Here is a 19,345-nt window from a genome sequence, read left to right as displayed (position 1 = left end):
ATAAAAGTAAAAGTCCCAATAAGAAATTATATATGATCAAAGTTGTGTGTTATTCCAACAGTGCAGATTGTGGTAAAAAAAATGTGCAGTCCAAAGACCAAAGAGTCCTTTCAATAATAGTTACACCGTCCCACATCACAAAAGAAGTGATACCTCTACCGCAAGAGATGCCTGCTTACCAGCTGATGCGGACCTCCTATCACGGGAGGTCTATCTCGCTTGTGGCTAATACTTAGCCAGGGCCTTTGCTTGCATAGGGAGATGTGTATATGGCCGTCTCACCATATATCTACTTCTGGGCTCACAGGTACCACAGCTGATATGGCTCAATCTCTAGTGTCTTTAGAGATGTCCTCCAAACAGTCATACTCGTGGAAGTTTTGCAAAAAAGATAAAGGCTTGTGTGTAAAACTATAAACATTTATTACATATAAAAAGTAATGCACTTACATCAAGTTTGCATTAACACGCATGGGAAATCTCAAGCCGGACGGTGACGGCAGCACGTCGCTCCACCCGACGTGTTTCGTCACACATTACGTCATCCTGGGGCACTGGCTAGACTGGCTTGAAATGAAAGACTAACCAACTGTGGCACTGGCTAGACTGGCTTGAAATGAAAGACTAACCAACTGTTCATATTGCAAGTCAAAAGTTGACAAGTTACATTCTGTGACAACACTTAGGTTAACCTATGGTAATCATGTATTAAACACAAAATTGTGTGTTACAGGCCTAGCAGTTAAAAAAGTAAAGAAAAAAAAATCTTTGTCTTATACTATGGGATTAATATCCTAAAGCAGCAGTCTCACAACTGCGGCCCTGGGGCCAAATGTGGCCCTTTGCTTGCCTCTTTCTGGCCCATAGGGCACTATTCTATCCACAACTACCACTAATGATGGGGTGCTATTCCTCCCACTGTTATCAACCACGGGGCACTATTATTACCACTGATACCAACAATAGGGCACTATTCCTTCCACTAAAACCAAAGATGGAACATTGTCTACTTCGACTGTCCACAGTCTGGCCCCCCTAAAGTCTGAAGGATAGTAACCTGGCCCTTTGTTTAGAAAGTTTGGAAGCCCCTGTCCTAAAGGATTAGAGCATGTTGAATTTTCACTTATTTTAGAGGGTGAGGTAAAACAAAGTAAATTTCATGGAAAAAAAATGGGATTTGTGCTGACACATAATTGGATGACTTTTTAATTACTTTTTTGCAAAAAAATTCACTTAGCAAAAAGAAAATTAATTTAGCGCAGTGACCGAGGCAAAGTTGTGCTTACTTCAATCATCCAACCACGTGCAAGCAAAATCTTTTTTTTTTTTTTTTTTTTCTTACACATTCTTTGCAAAACTACTTTTAACTTAGTTTCTCCTCTAAGATACAGTATGTGAAATTTCACTTTACAAAATTAAAATACACTTGGAACGTGAACGTGCTCCACTGCCTTAGCAACTTCAGCCCATTGTGTCTTTACAGTGATGTACAAAATTATACTTTTATATTTATGCTTATTTGGAAAAACGGTGCTGTGCTGCAATAGGCCTAAGAAGCACATAGCAATTACACATGCAAATTCGTAGAAGTACATGTCAGCTAAAAGCATTCCCATAAAATCACAGCAGAATGCAATAATCCTACTACTGCCTAACAAGTATAGCAATCATATGTATAAGAATAGGGTCTGAAAGATAAAAAAATATCTAACTATAAAGATATTATGGAACTGGTAAGGGGTGTTAGGAAAGCTTTCATTTCTTTTAAACAAAATTTGGTATTTTGGGAGCTGAGAGTAGGGTGTGTGCACGTTAGATGTTGTGCATGGTTGGTTCAAATCTATTTAAGAAGATACTTGCAACACAACAAGCCTTTTTCCTGTGAACATACTTTAAAATAAAAAGGAAAAAAATGTGTCAGCTTTGATGTCAAGTGGAAGAGGTTTTCCAAAAGCACAGACGTTTTCCTCTGTAGTCCATGTCTGAAATACTGATATAGAATGCTATTGCAGTCTTAGAAATAAATGACCCTACGAGTTCAAAGCAGCAGCCTACCACGGGCGCGGGAGCGGTCTTTCGGGTGCGCCATCATATGACGCCCATCCAGAACGAGAGCCTCACTGTCCCTCCGTCATTCGACGATGGGCGGGCGGCAAGTGGTTAAAGAGTAACTCCACTTTTGCAGGGAGAAAACAATCCCCTCTGGGTGATCAATGCACATTGCAGGGATTTTAATAAACTTTGTAGCGAATGCCTTCGTTTTGTTGTACAATCACCTTGTACAATCTCAGTGTACAAGGTGATTGAGAGAAGCTGCAGTGTCTGCCTTCCTTGAGGTGTATTTAACCCTTGGGGAGTATCTCACCAAAGCTGAAATTCCTATTGCAGAGGATGCCTAAAATGTGACCTGTATCTTAGTGCAGGAAGTCAATGAGCCAATCCCACAAGCAGGAAATGACATTTCTGCAGTCACCAACTGTACAGTACACAGAACAACTCCTGGTTTCCATATTGCATTGATGTTTACAAAAAAATTGCAGCAACTGCAGAGTAAAGGCAAAGGTACTTTTTAATGACTTTAGCATATACAATTGCTACACAAGCCATGTTGTAATTTATATTATTTTTTTATTTGCAATATTTTTTTACAAAAGTGGAGTTACTCTTTAAAACCATCCCCCCCCCCCCATGCACCTATAGCAGATTGACGGCCGAGCGGGGGCTTTACCGTTCTGACTGGACGTCATATGACGTCCTTCACATTGCACCGCTCATGCGCGCCCCAGTGGGCACACACGCGGTGAATGGTGGTGAGCTGAAACAGGTGTATCGGAGCTGCTACCTCCTATGCAATGCCTGGTGAGCCTCAAGAACACAGCACTCAACCTGTGAAGTCTCTATAAACCTTCACGTAATCCATGCAAAAAAGGGAGAAAGGCTGGGGCCATGGAAGTCAGCTAAAACATTGTTTTATTACAGCATGTGAACAATAGTAAAAAAAGCCAACATGTTCCAGCCATCAGGCCTTCATTATGGCTCATGATGAAGGCCTGATGGCCAAAACGCGTCAGCTTTTTTGACTGTTGTTTACATGCTATAATAAAACAATGTTTTAGCTGACTTCCATGGCACCAGCCTTTCACCCTTTTCTGAACGGTGGTGAGCTGTGTCCTTCGGACACAGCGCATCACCAATCAGGGTAAAGAGCCAATGATGTAGACTGTTTACCATGTGATCACCTGTGTCCAATCACAGCTGCTCACATGTAAACAAATGCTGGTTATCAGCATTTCCTTTCCTCAGCAGTGTCTGAGGAAAGGAAAGCCAATAACCAGTTACAGGGGGCATTTACACTAATAATCAAGACACTGATCACCAGTGCCCTGATCACCAGTGTAGCCCCATCAGTGCAGCATAGCAGTGCCCATCAGTGCCGCCTTATTAGTGCAGCCATATCAGTGCAGCTTATCAGTGCCCACCAGTGCAGCCTCATCATTGCAGCCTCATCAGTCCCGATCAGTGCAGCCTCACCAGTGCCCTTCAATGCAGCCTATCAGTGCCCATCAGTGTAGTTTATCAGTGCCCATCAGCGAAGAAGAAAAAAATACTTATTTGCAAAACTGTATAACAGAAATGAAGAAAATGTTTTTTTTCCCCCAAAAATGTAAAAAGTATTTTTTTCGTTTGTTTAGCAAAAAATAAAAAACCCAGTGTGGTGATTAAATACTACCAAAGAAAGCTCTATCTGTCTATATGGGTACAGTGTAGCATGACCACACAACTGTCATTTAAAGTGCAACGGCGCTACAAGCTGAAAATTGGCCTGGGCAGAAAGGGGGTGAAAGTGCCCTGTATTGAAGCGGTTAAGTGGATTATAAAAATGAAAAAAAAAAAAAATCTGAAAACACTAGCTCTGAGTTTATTAACAAAAAAAAAACAAAAAAAATAGCAATGTTTCCACACATAGTTAAGTCAATAATTCAAGTGGACTTACTATTTCTGCTGTGAACAGCACTGAAGTATGAGTACCTACTATAAATTGAAGGATAGAGAAAAATGGACTTTAACGGCACATGGAAAATATTATAATATATTTTTAATAGTTCACATACAATGCACAAAGTACCTACTATGGCTTTCACCCTCTCTTCTGCACATTACACAGTTGTGCCTTGCCTGAGGGAGACTACAGGAATATGTATTTCTGTATAGGCAATACCTTGTGCCTAAAGCAAAGCACACAACAGCTGTAACCACTAGCATATTTGTTCTGCCATAAATACTTGTTCAGTTTTCAGTTACATGTACCAGAAAACATGCTTACACCATAGCTCCCAACTGTCCCTGATTTGGAGCAATGTCCCTCTGTCCCTCATTTCTCCTCATTTGTCCCTCATTTTGGTCTGATCTTTATAGTTGTATATAAAATGCACTTTTTATCTATGAAAAAGGGTTTTCCAGCATTAAAACTTTCATCTGATTTCTAAATTGCTGCATTTGTAAATTCCAAAAGCCAATATAAAGGAATAGTAGAGGTAAAAAAAGCAGTTGTGGGTTTAACCAATCTTGTTTTTTGTACAATTCCCCTTTAAGGGGGTGTGGCAAGGGGTGTGTCCTATGTCTGCATACTTTTGCTGATAGGTGTCCCTCATTCCCATCTCAAAAAGTTGGGAGGTATGCTTACACCATTTGGTATGTATGCCACAAAGGTGAATTACATTTTATTTTTACAGCATAAACTGGTTTTACAAAGACACCCAAAGTTACAGGAAGCCATTCTAATGTGCTGTGACTTCTTTAGAAACAGAAAATATAAATATTACAAGAAATGAGGCATTGAGGATTTACATGTGTAGTCTGGACTGTCCTGGTTTAGCCAGCAGTTTCCTTTATTTTGTATTTGTACCTCCTTTGTGTAGTGGTTCTGCTGGACCTGTCCTTTGTGTAGTGGTTCTGCTGGACCTGTCCTTTGTGCAGTGGTTCTGCTGGACCTGTCCTTTGTGCAGTGGTTCTGCTGGACCTGTGGTTCTACTCCTATGTGCTGTTGGCTTCTGTGTTTACCTATGGTTCCTGCTTACTCTAATAAACTAAATAACAAATCACTATTGACCCATTCTGGCTTAACCACTTCAATACCAGGCACTTAGACACCTTCCTGCCCAGGCCAATTTTCAGCTTTCAGCGCTGTCACAATTTGAATAACAATTGCGCGGTCATGCAACACTGTACGCCAAACAAATTTTTTTATCATTTTGTTCCCACAAATAGAGTTTTCTTTTGGTGGTATTTGATCACCTCTGTGGTTTTTATTTTTTGCGCAACAAATAAAAAAAGACCAAAAATTTGGAAAAAACATGTTTTTCTTTGTTTCTGTTAAATATTTTTGTAAATAAGTATGTTTTCTTCTTCAATGATGGGCACTGATATGGCTGCACTGAAGGGCACTGATACGGCGGCACCGATGGGCACTGATGAGGTGGCACTGATGAGGTGGCACTGATGGGCACTGATGATGGGTACTGATAGGCGGCACTGATGGGCACTGATAGGTGGCACTAGTATGCGGCACTGATGGGTACTCATAGGTGGCACTGGGCACTCGTAGGTGGCATTGATGGGCACTGACAGGTGGCACTGATGGACACTGATGGGTGGCACTGATGACATTGATTGGTGGCACTGATGACACTAATGGGTGGCATTGCTGGGCATCACTGAAATATAATGGTGCCAATCAGTGCCCATTTGTGGGCACTGATTGGCACAGATTGGGCACAGACTGGGCACATTGGGCACATGTGGATGGCCATGGGGTACATACCTGGCCATCCACATGTTGCCCCCCCTCCCTGGTGGTCCTTGCGGCTTCCCTGGTGGTCTAGTGTGGGCATCCGAGTAGGGGCTGCGCTGATAAACAATCAGCGCAGACCCCCCCTGTCAGGAGAGCCGCGGATCGGCTCTCCTCTACTCGCGTCTGTCAGACGCGAGTGAGGAAAAGCCGACCAACGGCTTTTCCTATTGACATCGTGATCAGCCGTGATTGGACGGAAGCTCTTTACCAAGATCGGTGGAGCGGTGTGTCAGACTGACACACCGCTCCACCGATCGCTGTGATGCGCGCCCCGCGCGGTGGCATGTTATCCTGCAGGATGTCATATGACGCCCAGTCAGGATAACTGTACCACCGCCCGCCCGTCAATCTGCTATAGGCCAGACGGGAAGTGGTTAAATACTCCTTGTATGCATCAGTTTTCTGCTGCACAGCCAGGATTCGGTCACACGTTTAGTCCGTGAAACAAGGTGAGCGCTTTTCTCAGAGTTTAAAAACCTGCATATGAGTCTTATTGTACATATCTGTTGCAAGGAAAGTTTATCTATTTTCTTTATTGGAATCCAGCTAGATTTGGGATTTATCGATATATTATCATATTTTTTGTATGTATATTTTTTCTAAATTTGACTGCAACTGATGTGCAAAAATGACTCATCGTTAAGAATGAATATACATTTATTGATACCTTTCTATATTTATTACTTTTTTGTTAGATTGACGGCTCCTTGACTTTATGGCTGTTCCTTGCAAGTTTTGATTTGCTGCTTAATGGTGCAGGCAATGCACACCACGGCATACTTTGAAACACAATCTGAAAACATCCCAGTCCAGGGTTTTTCAATGTTTACCACTTTCAATGACCAGCTATTTAACTGGCTGAATTTTGTATCTCTGGCACAATACTGCTGTTTAAATATTTTTTGAGACCTGAGACTCCATCGCTCTTCAGTGTTTTTTGTGCACTATCCTACAACGGATATTGTAATTGTGAGTACAGTGGAACCTCGGATTACGAGCATAATCCATTCCAGGAGTATGCTCTTAATCCAAAGTGCTCACATATCAAAGCGAGTTTTTCCATTGAAGTAAATGGAAACGAAGAAAGTAATTTGTTCCGCATTGACTTCAACGGGATGCAATACCGCATGCAGCCAGAGGTGAGGGGGGGGGCTGGAGAGCCTCGTAAATGGCCGGAAAGGCCCGAGGACACATCGGCTGACCTCGGCAAACGTCGGAAAGGCTCAGAAACTGAGTATTTCTGTGTCTTTCCGAGCATTGGCGAACGGCGGCGAACGGCTGCGATCGTCGCTGATCGGCTCTGCTCGGCTTCGTTGCCCCCACACCTCAGGACAAATGCGGTACTGCAGGCCCTATTAGGTTGAAGTCTGCTTGTCTTGCGAGACAACACTCGCAAACCGAGTCAGAATTTTTAAAAAGTTGTTCGAAAATCAAAACGCTCTCAAACCAGGTTACTCTTAAACTGAGGTTCCACTGTATATCTCTTATCCCATGTCCTGATTTGTTCTGCTATGTTTATACAATTGTTGCTATTTTAAGTAAAAATACTTTATATATATACTCTCCATTGTATGTTTTATCATACTGAATTACAATTGTTTCTCTTTATTAGACATATAACAGTTCGCTTCTATTTAACCCCTGAGGAAGGAAATGAAGAAATTAATATGTTTATCCCTATTTCCCTGTATTTCCAAAACATGTTGGGATTTTTTTGTGATCGTATCGTCTGCATGACCCCTTTGTTGGAGTCCATATGTGATCCAAACAACAAGCAACTGTATATGCATATATATCCTATTCTATGATCTAATTGTATTTTGTAATTGTCATTTTGTAATAAAATTTGTTTGTTTCTTTTTATATACTCTAGTGCTTTTTTGCTTCTATCCCTTAATTATACTCCTACCCGTACAATCCCTTTAAGGGCATCCTCTTTTCCAAATTGTTACAATATGGGATGTGGTAGGAGTTTTTCTGGGAATTAACTCTTAGGTGATTTCTCTTGATTTATTTATTGTTCGTGTTCACCTATGGGTATCACCTAATCTACTGTGGACTTATATCCTTTTCCTTTCTATCATTTCCTGGTCCACCTCCCTATCTACTTCTGTATATATAGACATGCTCAGTGCAGGTCATGTTGCCTAAGCAACTTCCTAGTTTCTCCATGCTCCTGCTTTCCCATGTATTACTTGTTTTCTCTATCTGACTTCCTGTGTACCTAGACTGCTTCATCTACTGTTTTTGCCTGTCTGCCACGTGCCAAGATCTTGGTTTGTTTCCTGGCTCTTCTTTTGTCTCCTGACATCTGTGCTCTGTACACATGAATGGTCTCTGCATCTGCAGCTGGGTGTACCTGTGGGCTTTGACCTGGTTCCAGTCTCCTGCAAGTCTATCCCCACCATCAGGAGTCCTGGTGAAGAACGAGGCTGAGGCTTAGACTTCGTACCCTGGGGATCCCCCGAGTTGGCCTTCTACAAAGGCTCACTACCATAGAAACCTGACATGGAAAACTCCACATTCTATAATGTGGTGCAACATTGGGGGAATTAACAAAGAGTTGTGCAAGCACCATGTTTGCACAACTCTCCTAAACTTCAAAAATAGAGCAAATGTTGCTCCTAATTAACAAAAGGGGCACAAGCCCTTTTGTTAATTAGGATCGATCGGTTCTCTGTTTTGTGGCTGACAATGACAAGCACAGCACACAGGATAGAAAATGGAAAGTTGGATCTGCATGCTCCGATCTCACAGATATCCCTGCCCCCAGCTCAGCTCAGAGTAGGAGGAAGGAAGAGAGTTAACCACTTCAGCCCCCGGAAGGTTTTACCCCCTTAATGACCAGAGCATTTTTGCGATACAGCACTGCGTCTCTTTAACTGACAATTGCATGGACGGGCGATGCTGTACCCAAACAAAATTGACATCCTTCTTTTCCTCAAAAATAGAGCTTTCTTTTGGTGGTATTTGATCACCCCTGTGGTTTTTATTTTTTGTGCTATAAACAAAAAAAGGCCGACAATTTTGGAAAAAAAAAACCTTTTTATTTTTTGCTATAATACATATCCAAAAAAAAATATATAAAAAAACAAATGTATTCATTGGTAAAAAAAATCGTAATAGGCGTATATTGATTGGTTTGTGCAAAAGTTATCACGTCTACAAACTACGGGATAGATTTAGGGACTTTTATTTATTTTTTATTATTTTTACTGGTAATGGCAGCGATCATCTATTTTTAGCAGGACTGCGACATTGCTGCGGACAAATATGCCCCCAATTTCACTTTTTGGGGACCAGGGACAATGTTACATTGATCAGTAAAAAAAAAAAATGCACGGATCAATGTAAAAATGACACTGGCAGGGAAGGGGTTAACACTAATGGGGCGATCAAACTGATCTAACTGTGGGGGGGGGGCTTACTGAAACATGACAGAGATCACTGTTCCCGATGACAGGGAACAGAAAATCTCTGTCATCTTACTAGGCAGAACCATTGCCTGTTCTACCTCTCCTCGCCGCGATCGCGGGCCGACCGGGGGACATCGAGTCCACGGGACCCGCAGGCATTTTCCCGCAGGGGGGGGCCCACATGCCCCCTATCCTGCTTTTGCAGACTGATGTACAGGTAGGTCAGTTTGCGCAGGAGAGCTGACCTACCGCAGTATATCTGCGTGAGCAGGTCGGCAAGTGGTTAAGCAATCTTGGCTCATGTAGTGTAATCCTTGCATGGGCAGAGAAAGGTACATGAACTGTCTACAACAGGCTGCACCTAGCGGTAATCTGCAGCTCTATATCGAAAACTGCCCTATTCCCTCTGTTAATCAGGTACAGACCTGTGTTAGTTTCTATTTGGTTCTGAAACAGAAACTGGTGCAGGTGGCGCAAATACACCTGTAAACGTTAATCTGCTTAGTTATTGTGGCGCACATCACTCCTGTCATCGCCCTGCACCATTATAGTGGTGCAGGAAGCTTAGTCAACTACTCAAATTGTTTACAACCATGCATAGGAACATGGTGTCCATGGTTTGTTGAAGTTGGCCCTCATCCACACTTTGCTCTGTGTCAATTCTGGGTTATGCAACTAAGGCATGGACACAAAATAAGGAAAGTAAAAGATAATGAAAGAGAAAGGTAAGGATCACTAAAGAAATAATGGCATGAGAGTAGCATAAACCCAAAAAATGATCCAGTTGATCTAAATAGCAATGTATGCTGAGTACCAGTCATGACGTTGAGCCATCAATACTCTTTGGCATCGTACATTAGCCAAATCATTGCTTCACCCTATCATGGTTTGGGCAAAGGTGGACTTCTAATGTCTCAGAATCACATTCCTGGCAGCCAGTAGGAAAAAAGCACAACTGGTCCTACTGGTTGCCAAAATAAACCCGGGAGTACAGAGAGTGGGCCTGTAGTGGGGGTGCTATTTTATCTGTGTGGATTACATTTTCGTTTTTTTTTTTTTTTTAATGGTTTAAGCAGAAGTCTATACCTCCCAACATTTTGAGATGGGAATGAGGGTCACCTACTAGCAAATGTATGTAGGCATAGGACACACCCTCTGCCACACCCCCTTAAAGGAGAATTAACCACAAAAAAAAAGGTTAATTAAATCCACAAGAGCTTTTTTTTTTACCACTACCATTCCTTTATATTGGCTTTAAAAACTTACAAATGCAGCAAATTCGAATTTGGATGGAAGGTTTAGCATTGGGAAACACTTTTTGAAAGATAAAAATGCATTTTATATACAATTATGAGGATCAGACCAAAATGAGGGACAAATGAGGAGGAAAGAGGGACAGAGGGACATTGCTCCAAATCAGGGACAGTCCCTCCAAATCAGGGACGGTTGGGAGCTATGGAAGTCCTATTCATTGAGAAGACTGCAATAACAAACATCTTACAACATTTTATCATCACATGCATATAAAACATTTACAATAAACTTAAATATGAGCTCCAGGTGGATATAAAAGGCACAAATCAATGTATCCCTGTAATTAGTAATACATCAGTAAATGTATTTTTTTTAAACAAACTGAGCAAGTAATTGAATGTAACTTAGCATCAGCCTTTTGCAATCCCCTATACGACAGAACTCAAAATACGGAGGAAGAATTAGTACAAGTTGCCAATCAGGTGTTCCGCAGCGCACAGAGCATGCTGATAGAGAAAAAGAGCAAAGTGACAGAGAGGTTATCTCAACAGTCTACTGCTTCTCCTTTTAACTGCCCAGTTACAGGGTTAGGTCGGGAATAAGACCTGTAAGTAAAATTGAAACCACAGCAGAGAAAGATCAGTTCTACTTTTCGCCAAGTAGGACTTGATGTAGGTAGGGTTGTGTAAATCTCAGGACCAGATGAACAGAAATACATATCTGAGAGTTGTTTTACCTGTCAAAGGATTTGTATTTTTATTTGTGTATTTAGTGGTTTGCCTGGAATTCAGCTTTAAAGTCTGAAAGAAAGAACAGGCAGTCCCATGGGAAGCCCTGTGAAGTAGGCAAAAATGTAGGAAGATCTTACAGTGTAAAAATATATATAAAAAATGGTTCCCTCAACACTTTGTGTTTGCAAGCAGCCTACGCAGCTCACTTTCTCCCAGATGCATCTTGGGAGACTAATATAATTAGAAAACCTCCCCCTTTGTAGCTTCACAGCAAACAGTCTTATGTAGAACTCTGCTTACTCTCATTCCCTATGGTCCAGTTGTTTTCCTGAAATGTGCGTATTACTGTTCTGCCTTACTGTGTAAATACCCCATTTTTATACAGTCAATCTGGTGAGAAAAAGGAACATTTTCAAGTTGCCTTAATTGAAATACATAAATTATTATAAAAGGTAGACCACAACTACCCTATACAGCATTTCAATACAGACTGCAGAAAACTCAACATTACAGAAATGCCAGCTATATTATAGTCATGGCTTCTGAGAAAAGGCACCTTTGGGAGGAGAGTGCTGTTGACCCCTGTAAACAAAGGGAATAGGCGCAAAGGAATTGGCAGCACTTACTGCGTTGTTAAAATACATTGCAGGAATATAATAAGTAACACACATTAAAAGTCTCAAAAACGTATTATTAGTCCTTTAGGTAAAAAATAATAAATTGGAAAATGGTTCTTTATGAGTCCATCCACTAAGGGCAGGCTTAATCTTGGAATAGAAGCTGGCTCTGGTAGTTGGAGACAAAAGCAAACAGGAAAAAGCCTCTAAGTGAAGTGTAGACTTCTAATAAACTTTATTGACATTGATTGTTACATGTGAGTTGCCTACTTATTGGGTGAATACATTTTAGTAGGAGTCTACACTCTGCACTCTTTCCTGTTTGCTTCTGTCGACTCCTCCAATTGCTGTTATTAACAAATACTTCTTCATTACAAGATTGGCCAGCAGATCACTAAACTATCCTTTAATGTGCACCTGTGCCACACCAGGCATTTTGTTGTTTTTTTCCAGGCTATGTGGAATCCATTCCACCATCCGTATGACCCTCAAGTGGGCTTAGGATTGGGCCACAAGCATTGAGTATGACCACCTCTACACCGCAGGAAAACAGATATATTCTCCAGTGCTGATTAAAGACTTTATCCATCATTGTTTGGACACTCGCAAAGTCTACAAATGTGCTGGGCTGCATGATCTCCATATTGAGGCTTCATGCACAGGAGACGCTAGTGAAAACTCTGCTGAACACATGTTTTTAAAAGCTGAAACCGGCGTTTAGAAACGCCCATTTTGCCGCATTTGCATGCTGCGTTTAGCCGAGTTTTACCGCGTTTGCGTCTAGAAGTGTCTGCCGAACAGTGAATAACATTTTACGACCCAAAATGTCGTGAATGAACCCAATGAACCAAATGAACCCAAAAGTGGCCCCGTATCTCGGGGCCACTTAGTGCTAGGAACCCCAACACTTTTTTCATCTGCCCTTGAACTCATTCAATGTTATCCTATGTGTCCTTGTACACAGTCTCATTTTTTGGCATTCATAGGCAGTTGTGTTTAACCTCGTTTTTCCAGAAGCAAAAAAATGGGTTCAGACGCAAACATTTTCTATGTTTCAGACGCCAAACGCGGTTTACGTTTATAAGTGTTTTTAAAGGAACCCTATTTTTTGGACCAGAAAACACAGAAATATGATGGTAAACTGTTATTCTAAAAGAAAAATTTGCGCTAGGTGTACAGATATTGTGAATAAAATAAAATTATGAATATAAACCTGTGAAAAGGTATCCTGCGGCTGAACACTATAACCCTGATAGGGGGCACCACTAAGCATGTATACAAAAAGTGCAGCGCTGGATATAAATAAACATTAAAGAAGTACTGTGCTAAATACAAACAAATGCTGAAAATATATAAAATTAAAAGAACTGTGCACAATGATTCACTTGAAATAAATATTGTCCATGAGTATTCCCACTATAGTGAAGACAAACTGAAATGTGAATAAAACGTGCTTATTCATTTAAAATAGTGTCCATAGAGACATGTGTGAGAATCGCTGTTGGATATATATATATAACTTCCACCGCTGTTAAACCCGTCACCACAGAGAGATTAAAGGCTTACCAGACAGCCCTTAAAGAAAGGCATGAAAACGACCTCCACTTTGGATGTTGTCCCTTAGGTGGATAGGTCCGGATCAGATGGATCTCAGGTTACATTGGTATCATTTTTGGATTCTTGAGTGCATTGGTATCATTTTTGGATTCTTGAGGGCTCATCTGATCTCACTAACCTGAGATCCATCTGATCCGGACCTATCCACCTAAGGGACAACATCCAAAGTGGAGGTCGTTTTCATGCCTTTCTTTAAGGGCTGTCTGGTAAGCCTTTAATCTCTCTGTGGTGACGGGTTTAACAGCGGTGGACGTTATATATATATCCAACAGCGATTCTCACACATGTCTCTATGGACACTATTTTAAATGAATAAGCACGTTTTATTCACATTTCAGTTTGTCTTCACTATAGTGGGAATACTCATGGACAATATTTATTTCAAGTGAATCATTGTGCACAGTTCTTTTAATTTTATATATTTTCAGCGTTTGTTTGTATTTAGCACAGTACTTCTTTAATGTTTATTTATATCCAGCGCTGCACTTTTTGTATACATGCTTAGTGGTGCCCCCTATCAGGGTTATAGTGTTCAGCCGCAGGATACCTTTTCACAGGTTTATATTCATAATTTTATTTTATTCACAATATCTGTACACCTAGCGCAAATTTTTCTTTTAGAATAACAGTTTACCATCATATTTCTGTGTTTTCTGGTCCAAAAAATAGGGTTCCTTTAAAAACACTTATAAACGCAAACCGCGTTTGGCGTCTGAAACATAGAAAATGTTTGCGTCTGAACCCATTTTTTTGCTTCTGGAAAAACGAGGTTAAACACAACTGCCTATGAATGCCAAAAAATGAGACTGTGTACAAGGACACATAGGATAACATTGAATGAGTTCAAGGGCAGATGAAAAAAGTGTCCAACTGCCTCTGAACGCGCGTTTAACAGCTTCTCGTGTGCATGAGGCCTTACAATCAACCGAATAGTGGGAAAGCATGTGCAGTCTTTAAAACATTCGTACCAAGATATTGGATGGTCCCCTAGACCTAATTGGGTATATTGGACATGGGATCCTCCACAGAGTACCCCTTGAAAACTGCCAATACACAAGCAAACTCTGGGAGGTTCCTAGCCTGGCCTAACCAGTCCCCATCAATTTATCATTTCATACCTGCTTCAGGCCTTATGGCAATAGATGGCAATAGATACCAATAGAGGCCTCATTCAGCACCATCTGTCTCAAGAGGATATCCCCATCTTGTAGTTAAGAGAAGGATAAGTCCAAACAAAAAATGTGCTTCAACTGTTTATTGAACACGTTTAATTAAATTTTAAGCTTCTTCTCAATCATCCAAATGGAGATAAAACATTCCTTAAGGTTGCAAACAATAGATAGAGTTGAGGAGCCCATACCTTCTATGGGGATTTTGCCAGAGTCCTGCATCCCATGCAAAGGGAATGTGAGTAGTCTTAAAGGCCTGAACCTTTCCTCCCCTGCTTCCCACCTAAGGGGAAGCTCTCAGAGATGCAGCCTCAAAGCTTACATCCCTGCTGTGGCTTTGTCCTCCAGAGACTTTCCATGACATCACCCTGGCAACCTCCTGCCATTCTATTTATGTTAAAGATTGAAGAGAGGAAGGAAAATCTGGCACAATAAAATACTTTGATTAAAATGAAAACAAAGAGTTTAAAACTGCACTCATTTGTACCAAAGAAAAGGACCACTGTACACAGCCTTAAAGCCAAGGTAAAATACTGATCCAGGGCAGTGGTGGCTGTGTAGCGGGTCCGGTGTATGTGACTGCCATGTGCGTTCCATAGAACGCCGTCTGCGTTTCAGCAGCCATCTTGTCTCTACATGCTGGGTGCCACATAGGGTAAGTTCCCATTTGTCCTTTTTTGTATATGAAAACTGCAGGTGAACAAATATATACCGCCCAAAAGAAATTTTGTCACACCACCACTGCGCTGTGAATGGATTAAAATAAAATAAAGTAAAATACTGAAATACTTATACCTAAAAAGCTGCCACCTAAAACAGAAAATATATAAAAACCGAATTTCCCCTATAATAAAGATGGAAAAGTGGCGCTGACCTAACTACTAATTGGATAAACGTTTACAATAGTTACTAGTGACGTTTATAGTACCACAATCGTGATGAGAACGATAACACAATGTGCAGCAGTAGGTGTAGTAAATGACATTACACCATTCACCTCCCAGTGCTAATTACCACAAAACATAAAATGATTTAATCCTTAAATAATGAACCCTTGATGTATATAACATCAAAAATTTACATAAAAAATAACATAATTTAAAAAACATTAAATATCAATAAATTGAACACCCCGTGATGTTTAGATACACTAGTGTAATACTTATGGTATACCAAAAATCTCACAACCCAAAATTACATAAAAAAACTGGATAAAAAAAAAAATCAATAAACTCGTGCAAAAAAAAATATAAAAAATGTATATAAAAGTGAAAAGTGAAAGTCCACATCCAATGTGAAAAATAAGAGGACAGTTCCAAAAGTAAAAGTGTCTCCACTTGATAGTGCTGCAAATCCGAGTATCCACCACACCTCAGTGACGTGATTCCACTCCCTTGTGAATTTCAAACTCACCAGAAATAAAGGCCTCCCACTCTCGTGTTTGGCCCAAAATAAGCCTCAACCCACTCTTATAGGGGTTAAACAATGCCACTGTCATCCACCGTTAGTAATCCAGACTCCCTCCTCAGGGTGATGTTTTACATAAAAGATGAAAAGAAATGCTCCAATAGTGTAGTATCGCTTTAAAAGATTTATTCAATACTAAAACACACTCCAATGCACTCACATGGTGAATAAAAACAATGGGCAAATTTTTATTCACCATGTGAGTGCATTGGAGTGTATATGCTTGGTTATCAAGGTGATTTGCAGGTCCCCTTTTTCCAAGCCTGGAAGCACACGGAGATTGAACTTCCTTAAAAACAGGCCGCTGATACTTGGCCTCTTGTAATAAACTCCTGCTGGATAATCATTCCGGATTTATAAAAGAAAAAACAGAGACTCAAATAATTTTTTACTTATCTGGAGTATAGTGTGATATTATTTCTTATTTATCAAAATTTCCACCAAAAAGGAAGGGGGGGGGGGCAAGTTCAGTGTAACTGTAAGATACCTGCTACAATAAGAACACGGTCCACAGACAGAAAAATGTGTATTATGTTGAAAATTTAGTATTTCATGAGTAGTATAAGAACTAATAAATACATTGGGCATTTTATGAGCAGTAAAAAGAACGAATAAATAAATTGGGCATTTCATAAGTATAAGAACAAATAAATAAACTGAAAAATTCAAAAGTAATATAGGAACTAATAAATAAATTGGGTATTTCACGCAAAGGATAACAACTAGTAAATATATTGGATAATTCATGCGTAGTATATTAACTAATAAATAAAATGGGTATTTCATAAGTAGAATAAGCACTTATGAATAAATGGGATATTTCATGAGTAGTATGTGAACTAATAAATAAGTTGGGTATTTCATGAGAACTACAGTGCCTTGGAAATGGAAAATTTCGAGGGGTGTGAATACTTTTTCAATTGACATTTTGTAATGTTACAACCAAAAACATAAATGTATTTTATTGGGATTTTAGACCAACACAAAGTGGCACATAATTGTGAAGTGGAAGGAACGTGATAAATGTTTTTGATTTTTTACAAATAAATATGGGAAAAGTGTGGCATGCATTTGTATTCAGTCCCCCATAGTCAATAATTTGTAGAACCACCTTTCGCTGCAATTACAGCTGCAAGTCTTTTTAGGGATGTCACACTTCAGAATTCATCCTGCTGCTTTTGTCAGCAGTCACATCATCAATAAATACAAGAGAACCAGTTCCATTGGCAGCCATACATGCCCACGCCATGACACTACCACCACCATGCTTCACTGATGAGGTGGTATGCTTTGGATCATGAGCTGTTCCTTTCCTTCTCCATACTCTTCTCTTCCCATCACTCTGGTACAAGTTGATCTTGGTCTCATTTGTCCATAGGATGTTGTTCCAGAACTGTGAAGGCTTTTTTAGATGTTGTTTGGCAAACTCTAATCTGGCCTTCCTGTTTTTGAGGCTCACCAATGTTGTACATCTTGTGGTGAACCCTCTTTATTCACTCTGGTGAAGTCTTCTCTTGATTGTTGACTTTGACACACATACACCTACCTCCTGGAGAGTGTTCTTGATCTGGCCAACTGTTGTGAAGGGTGTTTTCTTCACCAGGGAAAGAATTCTTCGGTCATCCACCACAGTTGTTTTCCGTGGTCTTCCGGGTCTTTTGGTGTTGCTGAGCTCACCGGTGCGTTTTTAAGGATGTTCCAAACAGTTGATTTGGCCACACCTAATGTTTTTGCTATCTCTCTGATGAGTTTGTTTTGTTTTTTCAGCCTAATGATGGCTTGCTTCACTGATAGTGACAGCTCTTTGGATCTCATATTGAGAGTTGACAGCAACAGATTCCAAATGCAAATAGCACACTTGAAATGAACTCTGGACCTTTTATCTGTTCCTTGTAAATGGGATAATGAGGGAAGAACACACACCTGGCCATGGAACAGCTGAGCAGCCAATTGTCCCATTACTTTTGGTCCCTTAAAAAGTGGGAGGCACATATACAAACTGTTGTAATTCCTACACCGTTCAACTGATTTGGATGTAAATACCCTCAAATTAAAGCTGAAAGTCTGCAGTTAAAGCACATCTTGTTCGTTTCAGTTCAAATCCATTGTGGTGGTATATAGAGCCAAAAAGATTAGAATTGTGTTGATGTCCCAATATTTATGGACCTGACTGTATGATATAATATAAACCCCATAGATAGTATGGAGACAAAGTATATAGGGTACCACTTACATAGTAAATACAGCCCTCTTATAAGCGGCATGCCATGTGCTACCCAGGCACAACCAGATCAGCGGGGCATTCACTAGATCAAAACAGATCAGATAATACTTCTAATGCCCCAATCTAAGAAGGACAAAAATGTGATGAAAAAAAAATATAACATATAATAGGTCCCCATATAAAGATACGGGGTAAAATATATTAATAATAACTGCATCTTAGCAAAGTACTCACAGGAGCAGCAGATTCACAACAATACTACATCAAGGTGACTATTCCTTTCCCACAGTAACTAGGGCCGCCTTCCTATTGATTCTTACCATGTAATATAGATATATATATAGATTACATATAAATATTCGCTATACAATGTCATATATTATGACATGACAATATCAATCCAAAATTCATAAATAAAGATGGTTCCAATACCGATATCCAATGGTTCAGGATGAGGGCCAGTGATAAAATGGACTGTGTAAAAGCTTCCAAATAACCAGCAGGAGTTCAACCAGAACTTACATAAACCAGTGGGTGTGGTAGTCACCATTATTTAATATCCAGCTTATGGCAGATAGAGCTAAAAGCAAACCACATTGTAAATAAACTTACCAGTTAACTGGCATACATTAATTCCCAATGATCTTTATTAGCAGGTACTAGGTCAGATCCATGCTAATTGTGGCTGCAAAAGTAGATCTAGGGAGCAAAGTAACATAAATTTCTTCACAACCTAGTCAACAATTTAGATATCCTAAATGAAAGGGACAGAGAAGGTCCCAGTGTGTAGACTAACCTGTTCCACTTCATAATTATGTGCCACTTTGTGTTGGTCTATCACATAAAATCTCAATAAAATACATTTAAATTTTTGGTTGTAACAGGAGAAAATGTGGAAATTTTCATTGGTTATGAATACTTTTTCAAGGATTTATGTATAAGAACTCATAAATAAATCAGGTTTTTCATGAGTACTATAAGAACTATTAAATATATTAG

Source organism: Aquarana catesbeiana, linkage group LG13 (assembly GCF_042186555.1).
Source record: "Aquarana catesbeiana isolate 2022-GZ linkage group LG13, ASM4218655v1, whole genome shotgun sequence".
Lineage (NCBI taxonomy): Eukaryota > Metazoa > Chordata > Amphibia > Anura > Ranidae > Aquarana > Aquarana catesbeiana.
Note: the sequence above shows the minus strand (reverse complement) of the source record.